This window comes from Zingiber officinale, chromosome 1A (genome assembly GCF_018446385.1).
Source record: "Zingiber officinale cultivar Zhangliang chromosome 1A, Zo_v1.1, whole genome shotgun sequence".
NCBI lineage: Eukaryota > Viridiplantae > Streptophyta > Magnoliopsida > Zingiberales > Zingiberaceae > Zingiber > Zingiber officinale.
Genome location: NC_055987.1, coordinates 36,138,458 through 36,154,910, shown reverse-complemented (window position 1 = coordinate 36,154,910; position 16,453 = coordinate 36,138,458).

Here is a 16,453-nt window from a genome sequence, read left to right as displayed (position 1 = left end):
CCACAACCACCACCAAGGGACAAAAGAGAGCAAGAGGAAAGGCAAGAGGAGAGGGTCGGCCACAAGAGGGAGCACAAACAAGAGAATAAGAATTGATGTCTCATGAGACATCTCCTCCCCTTCTTTTATAATACTTGCCCAAGGCAAATAAGGAAAGATTTTTACAAAAATTAAAATCTTCCTCTTGTTTTTCCTTTCTTCCTTTTTAATTCCTTTTTTCTCCTCTTGATTGATAGGTTTATTGGCCGGCCCCTTGGTTGGGCACCAAGCAAGGGTGGCCGACCCTTAAAAGGAGAAAAACTAAACTTGTAAAAATTTTAGAAGCAAAGAATGAAAGCTCTTATAAAATTTTACAAGCTCTCTTTTAATTTCCTAATGTGGATATCAAAAATGGAAAATTTTAAAACAAGTTTTAAGATTTAAAACTTCTCATTTAAATTTTCATTTTTTAACATGGTTACAAAAAAGAAAAGTTTTAAATCTAAAACTCTCTTTTTAAAAACCATGTGGATGGTTAAAAAAGGAAAGTTTTTAAACTTTTAAAACTTTATTTTAAACCATGTGGCCTATTTCAAATAAGGAAAGTTTTGTAAATTTAAAATCCCACTTTTAAAACTTGTAATTATCTACAAAGAGAAGATTTTAAAAATTTAAAACAACCCTCATAATTTGAATTATGGTGGCCGACCCCTTCTTGCTTGGGCACCAAGCAAAGGGCCGACCCCTTTGAGATGGAAGTGGCCGACCCCTATGGCTTGGCCACCAAGCCATGGGCCGACCCCCTCTTGGACACCAAGATGGGCTTTTCATGAGTGGATTTGAGGCTTTATTGAGGCTACGACAGGGACTTAGAGGAGAAATTAATTTTGGCCTCCCGATGAGCTCGAGTATCCTGTGTTCACCCCGAACACACAACTCAAGTTCATCAATAATAACTCATTCCACTAGAGAGTTATTATTACACTACTGCACCAATCCCAAATTACATTATGGGATCCTACTTATCATGAGTGTGTTAGTCTCCCTGTGTTTAAGATATTGAATGTCCATTAATTTAATTGAGTTACTGACAACTCACTTTAATTAATATCTTAGTCCAAGAGTAGTACCACTCAACCTCATTGTCATGTCGAACTAAGTCCACCTACAGGGTTACCATGACAATCCTTATGAGCTCCTCATGGGGGCATTCTTAATCTAGATTACTAGGACACAGTTTCCTTCTATAATCATTAACACACACTATAAGTAATATCATTTTCTAACTTATCAAGCCTTTTGATTTATCGAGCTTGTAGCACCCAAAAATTCTCAAAATTATTTTAGAAATATTCTATGATTTTTCTGGAATTTTAGGATATTTTTACAGAATTTTTAGAGTAGCGGAAGTAGCAAAAACAAATAGAATCGTAAAAGAGTCTAGGCGGGTATTGAACCCGAGACCTATTGGGTCCTACGACTTATAGATAGCTCTAGTAACCAAGTGAACCCAGCAGGGTCGTGCTAAAAGGAAAGGGAATCAATTATATTTATACTTAAGTTAGGCAAATTAACCACTTAATATAAATAGGGAAATTAAGAGAGGAGTTATTAAATTTTTATTCGTAACTTTTCCTCTCCCAAAACCCTCACACGCCGCCTCTTCTCCTTTCCCTTCTCCTCTCGGCGCACCAAGCCCCAAGGGCTAGGGTTCCACCCCAAGGGCACTTTCCGGCGACGACTCCGACACGAGGACGCTCCTCTCCGGGAGAGGAACACGTAGACGCGAGGAGATCGACGAAGGGATTTTCTCCACCGGAAATCTCGCATTTAGATTTGTAAGAAACTTCGAGCAGGAGGTAAGAAACCCCTCACCTGCAGTATAAGTAGCTCTCGTGTGAATTTCTGCTTTGTTTAGTAGCATACGAATTTTTGACACATAAGTTGTGCAATAGTGCCCACTAGGTGTTCAAAAATATGTTCAACACAGGAAAAGAATGCAACTTAGGCATTTTAATAGCTTAGTTAAATGCAATAGAAGCATTTATTCAGTATGTATAGTTTACTATAATTATATGGGACTACGGTCCAATGGGTGGGCTCCCACAGTCGCCTCTAGGTTCAGACAACCTAGCTCTAGGTTCAGATAACCTAGAAATAGTAATATAAGAAGAACTCAACTATAATCAATATTTTATTTTAGCAGTGGCACTGTACTGGATTAGATATCCATTGGGTTGGGCTCCCACAGTCGTCCCTAGGTTTAGATAACCTAGTAAACCCTACTAAATTCGTGACTTGCAAACCCGGGTCTAGTTAGGGATGCGCGCATAGCAAGTACAGTTGCCGGGCCCAAATAGCAGCATGATTATTATTTTAACCTATTTATGAAAATAGTTTTCAAAACTTCAAAAATAGTTATGTGGATTCAGTTCAGCTTTAGCATTAGTTTAGATTTAGCTCAGCTCAGTTTGTTTGTATCAGTTTAGTTTTCTATTGATACAATATGATAGCTTATGTTAGCACTTGTTGCCATGACTAGTTTGTTTGTATGCCATGCTATGCTTTTACATGTTCAGTATATATTTCAAATAGAATGCTTTAAAAACATAAATTGCATCGTATGCATGTTTTAGTGAGGTAGATGGTTTCTTACTAAGCTCTCAAGCTTACAGATACTATTTTCCTTATACTGCAGATAAAGGTAAAGGAAAGATGGACTAGCGGAGGCTGGAGGACAATGCAACGAAGATGTGTGTGTGAAAAAGGGGTTTGGAATGAAGATCTTAGGGATTTTAGCAAGTCTAACTATTAGAACCTTGTTATTTTTAGTTTTCACATTTCAGTTTGCTTAAAAGTCATGAACTAGTGAAATATGCACCACGCCATGTTTAGAATGCTAGATAATTGATGTTAGAATGCATTTCAGTTAGTTTAGAGTCGGTATATGAGATTTCTGCTAGAACCAGGGCTGAATCAGATTCTGATACGAAATCAGAAACCCCGATCGATCAGCCGATCGATTGATGGCCCTCAATCGATCAGTGGATCGATTGGGAGCCTGGTTCCGTGAACAGTAAGCTTCTAGATCGATCAGCCGATCGATCCAGTCGCATTCTGTCGCGAACAGAGAGTTCCAGGATCGATCCTTCGATCGATCGGGAAATCGCTCCCGCGAACAGAGAGCTCTGGAATCGATCACTAGATCGATTGGCCAGTCTGGATCGATCAGTCGATCGATCCAGAATATTACCCCGAGCACAGTAGCAATCTGAATCGATCCATGGATCGATCCAACAGCTTGCAATCGATTGAGTTCAATCTGGATCAATTGGGAAGCTGGGTTTTGGACCAAGAGACCTTGTAATTCAGTTCCTTGACCATAGGGGATGTAGGATATGCCATGTATACCTTAGTTTGCATCCCTTAGCACATGTAGGACCAAGAACTTGTATTAGCTTAGTAACGTTTTAAATTGGTACAGCTTTCCGCACCTAGACTAGTGATGGTCATGGATATAGCTTAGCACAGCATATTGTGACGGTCCAGCCTTACAGCCTAGTCAGTAGAAGGCGGGTCGTTACAGAGCTAAATCTCACCCTTTGATCAATTTACCTTAGTCTCCATTTCACACATTTCTAGATTATTAATCGAGTTAACCTATAGGGTTGGTGAAATGGTTTTCAATTTTACTTGAAGAGAATTAGTTTGAATTTTGAATCTAATTTAACCTTGTATTAGATTTAGGTTTGGGCATTAATCAATTAAATACACATTTTAAAAATTGACTTATAAGTTGTGGTAAGGCACAATGACCTTTTATGATATCGGAAAAACAACCACCTCCTTAAATAAAGCATTTTTAAGAAATTATACTTTTAACCTACTTATTGAAAAATTTAGGTCTAACTAGTTTCGGATGTGGTGAGGTGTAACGACCACCCTTCTTACTACTACTACTCTCTAAGATTGACCATTACTTAACTACTAACTCTACTTAACTGATATGATTAAAAACCACATGGAAACCCTATCGAAAAATTTCGACAGAGTCTCCCCTGTACCGGTGACCTTAAACTGATATACAAACACAATATATCTCATCCACAGACGGCTGGAACATTTATCAAGCAACTCATGCAGTAAATAATCCAAAACAAAAGAAAACTATACCAGAAATCATCACACAAGATTACAATTCATCTACTATGTTCTAATAACATCAAAATAACATATACCATCCCAAATACTAAAATGCGAAAACTTAATAATGAATTACAACTTCTTACTTCCAAATTTTCTTATCATCCTAAATAAAGAATTAATCTAAACAAATTCTTAACTAAGTCCCAGGGCTACCATAGTCTTGGCATCGCACATCCTTCGAGCACCTCCTTGTCGTCTTCCTTCCTATATCTTTTCCTTTTCTGTATCTGCAGTAAGAGGAAATGCAATCTATAAGCAAAATGCTTAGTAAGTGCTATCTAACTCACAAAATCTCGATATGCATGTGAATATACTGAAAACTAAAACTGAATGCTCAAAAGAAAATCTACTCATGCTCATCTACTAGTAAAAGAAACAAACATACTGAAATGCTATACATATAAAGCTACTCATGCTCTTCTAATAGCAAAGAATAGTAAGCTAATCTAAATAACATGCCAACATAAAAGAAAACTAAACTTGATGATTTTAAAACAAAGTGAAACTTAATTCATTTATCCTAAACTTATTCTTTTATCTCACTTGTTTAAAACTTATCCTTTAATACTTTTACACTTATGTGAAACTTATTTTACTTGTTCAAAAACTTATACTTATAATAATTCAAAATAATAATCAACTTTATTCTTGGGCCCGACAACTGTACTTGCTATGTGCACATCCCTAACTTGACCCGAGAGAGCTGGTCCCAAATCTAGTAGGGTTTACTAGGTTATCTAAACTTAGGGACGACTATGGGAGCCTAGCCCAAGGACAACTGAGAGTCCTGCATACTAGGTTATCTAAACCTAGGGACGACTATGAGAGCCCAACCCAAGGACAACTGAGAGTCCAGTACAGTGCCACTAATAAAAGTAAAATACTTGTTATCTTTTAATACTTCTAATATAATGTCTTGGCATTTTCTTTAGCACCTTGTGTGCCAAAATCCCTAAAATCTTGACTTTGGGATCTACTTAAGGTCTTGGCCTTTTTCTTGCTTTTCTTTATCTTTCTTATACTTATTAATACTTCTAAAAGAATGCTTCTTTAAAAAGAAACTGAAATGTTTAAGCAAATTATAACTTTAAAATGCGTATTGGAACTTGGGAAGAATAAAATATGGTGACTAGAAAGGACATAAGTTCTTGACAAAGAGTTTCTTTGATGATAAACTTCACTAAATCAAACAACAACAGTGCATACCATGCATACAAAGTTGGAATGACCGTCAATGTTTGGAACTTGGAAAGAATAAAACGGAAATGGTCAGTAGACAACAAATATGAGTTCTCAACATGAGTTTCATTCAAGATAACACTCCCCATAAATGATGTCAGTATATACTATGTACTTTGATAGGCCTCATCACCACACTTGCTGTGAACAATGGCAGGATAATTCTCTAATAAATGTCCAGCTAATAAAAAAAAAAAGAGTCTTAGCAGCTACTCTATTTTAAAGGCTGACTAGATTATGATTATTGACTATGCTGTCTGGCAGAACCATGGGAAGTGTGAAATACCTTCAAGATCCATCTTCAAGATCATTTAAATAACATGCGAAGAACATTACTACTGTGCAGATTTAAATTTCAAACTTCTATCAGTAAACTTCTGTAACAAACCTCATTTACATTGTATAGTATGTCACCTCTAAATAGACAAATATCGGACATGACGTAATCGTAGATCAATTTGACAATTCCATAACATTACAGCATATCCTTGAAGAAAATTTATTTGATCATTTTTCTATTCAAGGATCCTGGACCATGCACTGGTTACATCCTATATCTAATAAAATAAATACCAAGCAGCACGATATGTTGTTGAGGTCCCAGTTCTAGATGCATTGGCTATTGGTTTATCATTATGATAAGTTTTATCTACATAAAAAAAACATTTTTGTAGCACTACTTTGGTGAAGAACTAGGATCATAGAATACATACCTAAAAAATAACTGACCTGAAACTGATGTACGATTCCTAAAGATGGTGGGATTTAAATTACATGTCTAATCTATACAACTTCCCTTTCTTTATCCTCTTTTGAGGTTCACGGCAACAACTTCAAAGGCCACATACTTTACCGAAAGCAAAGAATGAAATGGAGATTCAGAAACCACTCTTACTGCAGCTGAGGAAGCACTTACCACGATTCCTGAATTCAAACCGAAGGAGAAGATGTTAGTTAGAGCCCTAGAGCCAATCATTTGATAATTGTATGGACTCATGTATATCATATTCTTGTATATTAATAAAGGCATTTGTTTGGTTATTATACTTATTTGTATTAGTGCCAAATAGACTAAGTATAATAGCGTCCTTGAGTAGAAGGTTCATACCTATATCAATCGATTAGTTGAATCGATAGTGAGATGATATAGGGAACACTACTCTAAATCATTCCTAGTCGAGTATTAACATTCAGGGACAATGTTAATACAATAAGACTAGCATGTAGGTCAGCTCGATGACTTGATCTCACAAGTCATGGATATAGAGATATCAAGCTGACACATGGGTATGCATTAGAGAATGTATACTGAATGACCCGCCATGAGAAAGTATCATGGATCATTATATGATTGTCATATACTTTCTCATGTGGCTATTAGTATGACTATTAGTCCTTTGACCTGAAGTCACCATGGATCCCTACATAAGGAGTTATGTACTTTGGTTTCGTCAAACGTCAACCGTAACTGGGTGGACTATAAAGGCGATTACTGGGTATATAACGAATTATGTAGAGGGATGTGAGTGATGTAGATGGGATCTATCACTCCCATATGAAGGGAGCGACATCGGTATTCTTGATAGAGTGAGACCACTAAGTGCATGGCCATGCCCAAATGAGTCAACATTAGATGTTGAGCTCATTTGATCGAGTGAGTCTACTTGGAGTACAAGATTTAGATTGATTAGAGGATGACACGGTCTATGCCTCATATTGATCAATCTAGATGTCTAGGATAGAAGGACAATGTCACATATTGTGAGGAGTCACAATTAGTAGTCACAAGGTGATGTTGGATCTCATCATTCTTGTAACTTGGGTAGCAATGATGTATTGCTAGATGCCGCTCATTGCTTATGTTTCTAAAGGAGTTTAGAAACATTGCCAACGTTACAAGAACCTATTGGGTCACACACAAAGAACAAGTGGATGGAGATTAGGTTCATATGATGAACCAATTGGATTAGGTTCATACGATGCACCAAAGATTGGATTCAAGTTAGACTTATTGAGTTAGACTCAATTAGATTCAATTGTTGAATGAGTCTAATTTAAATTTGATTCATTGAGTCAATTTATATTAATGAATTGAGATTCATTAAATTGAAATTGACTTGAATCAAAGGTTGGATTTAACTCAACAAGGAAGAAAATTGGTCAATTTTGACTTGACCAAATGGATGTTGAAACATCAAGTTTGACTTGATGCATTGCCACATCATGTAGGTTGACTCATCCTACATGGCATGACACATAGTTGCCACATCACCTCCACCTCATGAGGTGTGCCACCTCATGGAGGTTACACCTTCCTCTTTGCATTAATGTGGCCGGCCACATTAATGAGGGAGGTTTTCATTGTGTGGCCGGCCACACACTTTATGAGAGGAGTATTTTATTTTGTGGTAATTATGTATGTTGAATGCTTGATTCTTCTTCTTCCTTGGTCTCTTCTTTCTCCTTCTCTAGAGGTTGCCATGTACTTTTTCATGGTGGAAGAAGGTGGGTGAGTGAATTAATCCAAGAAGTCCAAGAAGAAAGGTAATATTTTAGAGGAGTGTATTGTATTCTCTTCTTTGCTTTCCTTTCTTCTTCCATTCCCATCCAAGAGCCCTAGAGAGAGTGCTAGCACACTTGGGGTCTCTCTTCTCCATCCTTGAGTGCTAGAGAGCACTCCTTGTTCGTGTGGATATCACTAGAGAAGTATCTACCTTGATACTTTGGAGATCCGACACGTACCTTAAACGAGCGGGAATTTTGTGAGGGCACGCTTCAAAGGTAAAAGTTCTCAACACATAGATCTAGGAGTAGATCTAAAATTTTGAAACTCGTACTTGTACTTCATTCGGTTTTTTCCTTGCACGGATCTACGGCTTTGGGTGATTCGGGGTTTTCGCGGCCCGAAAAACCCAACAGTGGTATCAGAGCCACGTGCAAGGCGAGTACGAGTTTGTTTTTGGTTTTATGAAAACTAAAGTTTCTGTAATTTTCTGTAAAATTATGATTTTTGGGTTTTTATGAGTATTTTTCTCGAGTAATCGAAGCACAAGTGTTTAGTCGCTTGTAGGCTTCGGCTACCGGAAAGATTTTTCCAAAACGGCTTCGTTTCGCCCCAAAATTTTTTGGGACAGTGGGCTTGGGTGCCATTAGATCGCTTAGGAGCAACTCGCGATGGTTAGATCATGGGTAGGGGTACTGCCCCTAACCCCACAAGGGGATTTGCTCCGCGATTGCACCCGAAATCGCTAAAAACGAACCCGCCGGGAAGATTTTTCCGAAACGGCAATGTCTCGGCCCAAATCGTTTTGGAACAGCGGGTTTAGGCGCTGTTGGATCGCAAAGGAACCCTCGCGATGGTTAGATCGTGGGTAGGAGCGCTGCCCCTGGCCCCGCAAGGGGATCCGTTCCGCGATTGCGCCCGAAACCGCTAAACGGGTCCGCCGGGAAATTTTACTCGTAAAAATTGTAAAAATTAATTTTAAAATTACAGAAAATTAAGAAAAAATATAATTTTGAATTATATATTATTTTGTGATAGTCATGGTCCAAAAACCCAATGTGATTGTATTGTGTTGTAATTCATAATACGGCCTGCGTGTCGTTATGTGTTTGCGAGTGTTGTATTATATTCGTGACCTGCGCGTCGTGCCTTCTCTTATATTCTTGTTGTAAATTAGATTTAGACTCGAATGTAACTCGAGTTTCAAATTGTAATGTACAAATTGGAGCAGTAGACTCTAAGCCTCCTCCCTCATCTCCACATGCCAAGTTTAGGTTTCTCCCTAAGAGAAAACTAAACTACAAGAAGGAGACTTCAAGGTGTACCTTTCCAAGCAAGAGAAATCGAAAGGAGTGCTAGAAGAAGAAGCTCCCTACTTCCTCTTCACCAAGGGTACCATTTCTTAAGGATTAACAAGTGATTACTAGGTAAGCTTCCCCTCACCTGTGATATAATGGTTTGTATGGTTTTCCATGGAGATAGATCGCTTAGAAAACTTAAGATTTTGTTTAAGAAAATTCGGTCAAAAAAAAAAAACAAGAAGAAGAGTTTAAGAAAGTTGTGATTAGATATGCTTTCTATTTTTCTTGTGACATATATTTTATGTAAGAAGTTAATCTATGGTTTCCATGCTAGAATAATTAATGGGAAATTAGTTTTATGATTTACATGTTTCGGCCAAGCATGAACAAGAAGACTAGATAAGTTCAAAACTCAAACTAGGCATGTTTCCTTATTCTTTTAGTTATGTACCCTATGATAATGAGGTTGTTAACTTTTCTCTTACTTGTATATTGTTTGAAACTCCATTTACATGCTCATGAATATTCGGCCAAGTATGGAGTAAAGGCCTAGGAGAGTTTTAAACCTAAGACCAAGCATGCTAAGATTTTTCCTAAGACAAGACATGAAGCTAAAATGTTATGCCATGATTGTATGTTAGTTATGAATCTTATTTCATGCTTATGAGGGTTCGGTCATGATGAGAGTTGAAGCCTATGAAAGTTGAAACCAAGGCTAAGAGGCTCGTGACCTTCTTGATAATATAATATGACACTAGGTTGATGTTTTATAGTTGCTTGTTATATAGAATTTTGAATACATGTAACTTTCGGCCACATTAGGTTTTAAAGCTAGTATGTGTAGGTTTTTAACTAAGTTTACTTATGTTGTTCCTTGTTATGAAGCCATGAAAATTGTGTAGGGTTTCCATGCTCTTGTGCCACTAGAAACTTAGTTTCATGCTTGTTAAGTTTCGGCCACTACAAGTTTAAAGGGTCTAGGGAAATTTGAATCCAACTTATACATGCTTATGATGTACTTGAGATATATGCTATGAAATCTAGTTGTGGTTCCCATGCTCTCATGTCACTAAAAAAATCTAGTTCCATGATTTACATGTTTCGGCCACTACAAGTTTAAAGGCTTAGAGAAATTAGAACCCAACTTATACATGCTTATGATGTCCTTAAGATATATGCTATGAAATGTAGTTGTGGTTCCCATGCTCTCATGCCACTAAAAACCTAATTCCATGATTGTTAGGTTCGGCCACCTTGAGTTAAGGTGTCTAGGAAGTTTGAAATTTGAAACAAACATGCTTATGTTGTTCCTCATGAAAATGTATAACATGTTGGCTTAAGGTTCAACACCTCTATGCTACTTGTAACCTAGGATGAGATAAGCTAGGGTTCAGCCATGATATGATTAGGAGCTTAGGGAACTTAGAACCCAAACTAAATGTGCTTAAGTAGTTCCCTATGAAATATAATATGATATGAGTATAGGGTTTACATGTTTACATGTTGCCTAGAACTTGATTCCTCTTCATGAAAGGTTTCGACCATGAAATAATTGGAAACCTAGGAGAGGTTTAAAATTTAGGTTAACATGCTTATGATCTTTCTTATGTTAGTATGTGAAGATATCATGAGAATTTTTATGTTTATATGTTGTCTAGAGATCATGTGGACCTTTCATGACTTTCGGCCATATGGGTTTAGTGACTAGATATACCTCACATGCTATGAAGAGATGATATTTAATGATTCCATGAATGGTTATGTCTTTTTAGGATATGTGTTATGTTCTTGCATGTATGCTTATGACCCATGTATGTACTATGTGCTCAAACATGCTTACTTTATGACATGATAAAATGATACGTTCGTTATGCAAGCCTATGATTCATGCATGTGTTGTGTGTCCAAATATGTATGCTTTAAGATAAGTGATATGTTCATGATGTATGTTATGATTCATGCATGTGCTGTGTGCCCAAATATGCATGTTTTATGATATGTTAAGAAATATGATATGCATGAAATGATAAGAACTATGATATGTAAGTTAAGTCATACTACTTTACTTTATGTATGGCTTGTACCAAGGGTGGGCTCCATAAGCGCCCCGGGGTCGATGGACTAAGAAACGGGCCTCGTTAGGGATGGACTCCTAAGTGCCCCTAGGTCGATGGACTAAGAAACGGGCCTAGTATGTATGCCTTGTAGGGTTCAAGACTTGCTACCTTGGACCTACATAGGACGCACGCATTTATGTATGTGGTACAAGCCGGGGCCCTAATCATGTTGAGATTATGTTTAAGTATGTATTGTATAAGTTTTCAAAAGACATGTTGCATATGTTGCATGATATATGTCTAGGAGTTTACCATGCTTATACTTTATGATTATGCCATGATACTTTATGTTATGTTATGATATGCCATGGTGTATGCTTACACTTTATGATTATGCCATGATACTTTATGTTATGTTATGATATGCCATGATATGCTCTTAACATGATACACTTGTCTTTATGCTTTATGACTTGTGATTTTAATATGCTTGACGGTTTTTGTGAGTAGGAAAGGAACTTACTGAGCCATGAGTGCTCATAGCTTACTTTCTTGTACCACAGATAAAGGCAAGGAATGGATGTACTAGGGGAGCAGCAGGAGGGCTTGAAGGATGTGTGCGGTGGTGGACTGGCTAAAAGAAATGACCTGCTTTCATATAATAAGAAATTTGCCATGTTGATGTTTTACTTTATGATTCCATGACTTTAAGTATGTGTTTGGTATTAAGACCCAAAATTTATGATAAGTATGCTATGTGGACCTTTTATGTCTATTGTGACTTTTAAGTAAGAAAAAGGTTTTTAAATTCTCTAAGTAAGACTTCCGTTGTGTTAAGTATGCAAGTGTCGTCAAGTAACCCCCATCGCCTTAGCAGGAGGGGCGGGGCGTTACAGTTTGGTATCAGAGCCAAGTTAGCCTTTCCACTACACACATGTCAAGCCTCTGTCCTGCCGCTCCAAGTAAGATTTTATATGCTTAATGTAAAATTTTATTTTTGATGCTTTAATATTTTGCATGTTTACTTATTCTTGATTTAGTTAATTTTAATTTTAATTCTTTGATATTATGCATGTTTACTTACTCTTGATTTAGTTAATTTATTTTTGATGCTTTATTATTTTGCATGTTTACTTATTCTTGATTTAGTTAATTTTAAATTTTTGATGCTTTAATATTATGCATGTTTACTTACTCTTGATTTAGTTAATTTATTTTTGATGCTTTATTATTTTGCATGTTTACTTATTCTTGATTTAGTTAATTTTAATTTTTGATGCTTTAATATTATGCATGTTTACTTACTCTTGATTTAGTTAATTTATCTTTGATGCTTTAATATTCTGCATGTTTACTTATTCTTGATTTAGTTAATTTTAATTTTGATGCTCTAATATTCTGCATGTTTAATTATACTTTGAATTAGGATAGGTATGCATGATGGTAGGATAGGGATAGTAATAACCTTATGACTGCAAATAGGGTTAACGATAATTTGTTATTGTGTAATGAAGATAAACATGGCTAGGAGACATACTAACCGAGCAGACGAGGCAATGACTCCACTAGATCTGACTCAGGTAGTCACCGACCTTCAACGTCAGATCACGGAACAACAACAGTTGATCACGACTTTGATGGGTCAACAAGGAACTCCTACCACCCCACCAGTAGTTCAGAATGCAGTGCCTGTTGTGCCACTAGTTGCACCAGTACCACCGGTAGCCCCTGCCCCAGTGGTTTGATAGGAGACCTATTTGATTCAGTGGTTGAGACTTAAACCGGAGAACTTCTTGGGTACTTGCGAGCCGTGGGATGCCCAGGCCTGGTTCAAGACAGTAGAAAGCACCGTGGAACTTTTGGACTGGCCTGAATAAGAGAAGATCAAATGTGTATCTTTCTGCTTCTCCGGAGATGCGAGAATGTGGTGGGAAAGAGTTAAAGCGAAGAGGCAAATTAATCTGATGAATTGGACGGACTTCGAGACAGAGTTCTTCGAAGAATTCATTCATACGCAAGTGACGAACCGGCATTACGACGAATTGACCGAGTTCCGGCAAGGTGATTTATCAGTGAACGAAGCAGTAAAGCGCTTCAACCGACTAGCACGCCGTTGTCCTGAATTAGTGCGTACAGAGAGAGAAAGGGTCAGACTGATGCTGAAGATGCTTCGACCCGAGATAGCACTGAACGTGGCCGGCGGAGTTAATAGGCCGCACACTACAGAGGAATTAGTCAGCAGTGCACTGATTACGGAGCATTATCAGAAAGCGATGAAGGAGAATAAAGGTCAGACACGAGCCGAGGGACAGAAACCTCAGAGTACCAAAACAGGCTGGAAAGGAACGTCTACCAGAAAAAGAAAGCAGTGGGACAATGCAAAAAGTGGGTCAGTAAATAAGCAACCGAGATACCCCCAGTGTTCTATTTGTGGGAAGCTGCATTCCGGATTATGTCACAAAGGTACACGAAAATGCTATAATTGTGGACAGGAGGGACATTTAGCCAGAGACTGTCCTACTCAAATGCAGGCACCATTCCAGCAGAACAACCAGAACAGGGGTGCCCCTTCACAACTACACCAGATGCAAATTGCTATAGAAGGGACTTCAATCGGCCAGGGGAGATTGGAAGCCCCGCCAACAACGACAAATGCCAGGGTTTTCGCGCTTACCAATGAAGATGTGGCAAACACCTCTACTGTCGTTACAGGTCAACCATTTACCTCTAGCCAACATGCTAAAGTTTTATTTGATACTGAAGGCAAACCAGTGGTCGAATCTATCGGGAAACCGAGAAACATTTCGTGTCAAGGGGTCGAGACCATGTCCGAGCAACTCTCCACCCTGACTATAGCACCCACCCTATTCGACAATATATTAGAGAAGCAAGCCAGTGACCAAAGCCTCCAAAGGATTAAGCAAGAGATCTTAGAGGGAAAGAATGATGGATTTCGTACCGCGGACAGCGGAATATTATACCTCAGAGATCGATTATGTATTCCCGAGGACCCCGAGTTGCGAAGGAAGATATTAGAAGAAGCTCATTCAACGCCCTATACAATGCATCCGGGATCCACCAAAATGTACCAGGATTTGAAAAAGAAATTCTGGTGGTCCGGTATGAAAAGAGATGTGGCTCAGTACATCAGTGTCTGCCTGACTTGTCAGAGGGTTAAAGCGGAACACCAGGGGCCTGGAGGATTACTGCTGCCTGTCCATATTCCGGAATGGAAATGGGAGGATATCTCGATGGACTTTATTTCAGGATTACCCAAGACAACAAATGGCTATGACGCTATATGGGTAATCGTGGATAGACTAACCAAATCCGCCCACTTTCTGGCAATCAAAATGACCCATTCAATTGAGCAACTGGCTCAATTATATGTCAAGGAAATTATTAGACTACATGGGATCCCTAAGACCATCATCTCTGACAGAGATGGTCGTTTTGTTTCGCATTTTTGGGAATGTGTTCAGAGGGCTCTCGGCACAAAGCTATTATTCAGTACTGCCTTCCACCCTCAAACCGATGGACAGACAGAGAGGGTGAACCAGGTGCTGGAAGACATGCTACGGGCTTGTGCCTTGGACTTCAAAGGAAGTTGGTGCCGATATTTATGCTTAGCAGAATTTTCTTATAACAATAGCTACCAGGCTACTATTGGGATGGCACCCTACGAGGCTCTGTATGGTAGAAAATGCAGATCACCCATATGTTGGTATGAAGGCGGGGAAAAGAAAGAGATGGGATTTCAAACAGAGCTTATCGATAACACTACCCGTGTTATACAGAATATCCGCCAAAGAATAGAAATTGCTCAGAGTCGACAGAAGAATTATGCAGATAAGCGACGAAGGCCAGTGGAATTCAGTGTCGGAGACTCAGTATTCCTTAAGGTAGCCCCCATGAAGGGAGTAATGAGGTTCGGTAAGAAGGGAAAGCTAAGCCCGCGCTATGTGGGACCATACCAGGTTCTGAAAAGAATCGGCAAGGTAGCATATGAAATAGAGCTGCCTCAAGAGATGTCAGCCATTCATAACGTGTTCCACGTTTCGATGCTAAAGAAATGTATTCCGAACACGGGCAAAGTGATTGAACCACAGACAATACAAGTGCAAGAGGACCTAACCCATGAGAGCCGACCAATTCAGATATTGGATCGAGACGTCAAAATACTAAGGAACAAAGAAGTACCCTTAGTAAAGGTCCGATGGCAAAATCAACAACACGAAGAAGCCACGTGGGAACGAGAAGATGATATGAAACAAAAGTATCCAGAACTATTTTAAGTTCGAGGACGAACTTTCTATGAGGTATGGGGTACTGTAACACCCACAAAATTATAAGATAAGTATATGGGTGTTATTTGCTTTAGAACATAAAAGAAGGAGAATCAAAGAAAAAGAAATAAGAGAAATAAAAAGAAGAGGTGAAGGTTTGAACCTTGAACCTCCCACCAAGGATAGAAATAAAATTATGTATGATAACCACTAGGATAATGAATAATATGTGAATGGAAAATGATGGGAATTGTAGTTAAATGTAAAGCTGAAATTTAGTGAAGGAACAAAGGGAAAATCAAGTGGCTTCTTTCTCTTGTTTACCTCTTGGTTAAGAAAAAGAGAAGCAAAAGACAAGTTGTCTTTCTCCCTTTTTCCTCTCTATTTTCGTGGAGTTTAAAGAGGATAGTGAAGAGAGGAGTTAAGGGGCAAGAATGAGGACATATTCTCATTAAGAAAATACATGCATGAGATAAGGAGGAAGGGAAGCAAAGTTCATTTTGGTAACTTCCACCTACTTAGCATAAAAAGGGAAGGAACTAAAGGTTTTCATTTTTTTTCCCTTCTCCCTCACCCTTGCCGAGACTCTAAGCCTCCTCCCTCATCTCCACAAGCCAAGTTTAGGTTTCTCCCTAAGAGAAAACTAAACTACAAGAAGGAGCCTTCAAGGTGTACCTTTCCAAGCAAGAGAAATTGAAAGGAGTGCTAGAAGAAGAAGCTCCCTACTTCCTCTTCACCAAGGGTACCATTTCTTAAGGATTAACAAGTGATTACTAGGTAAGCTTCCCCTCACCTGTGGTACAATGGTTTGTATGGTTTTCCATGGAGATAGATCGCTTAGAAAACTTAAGATTTTGTTTAAGAAAATTCGGTAAAAAAAAA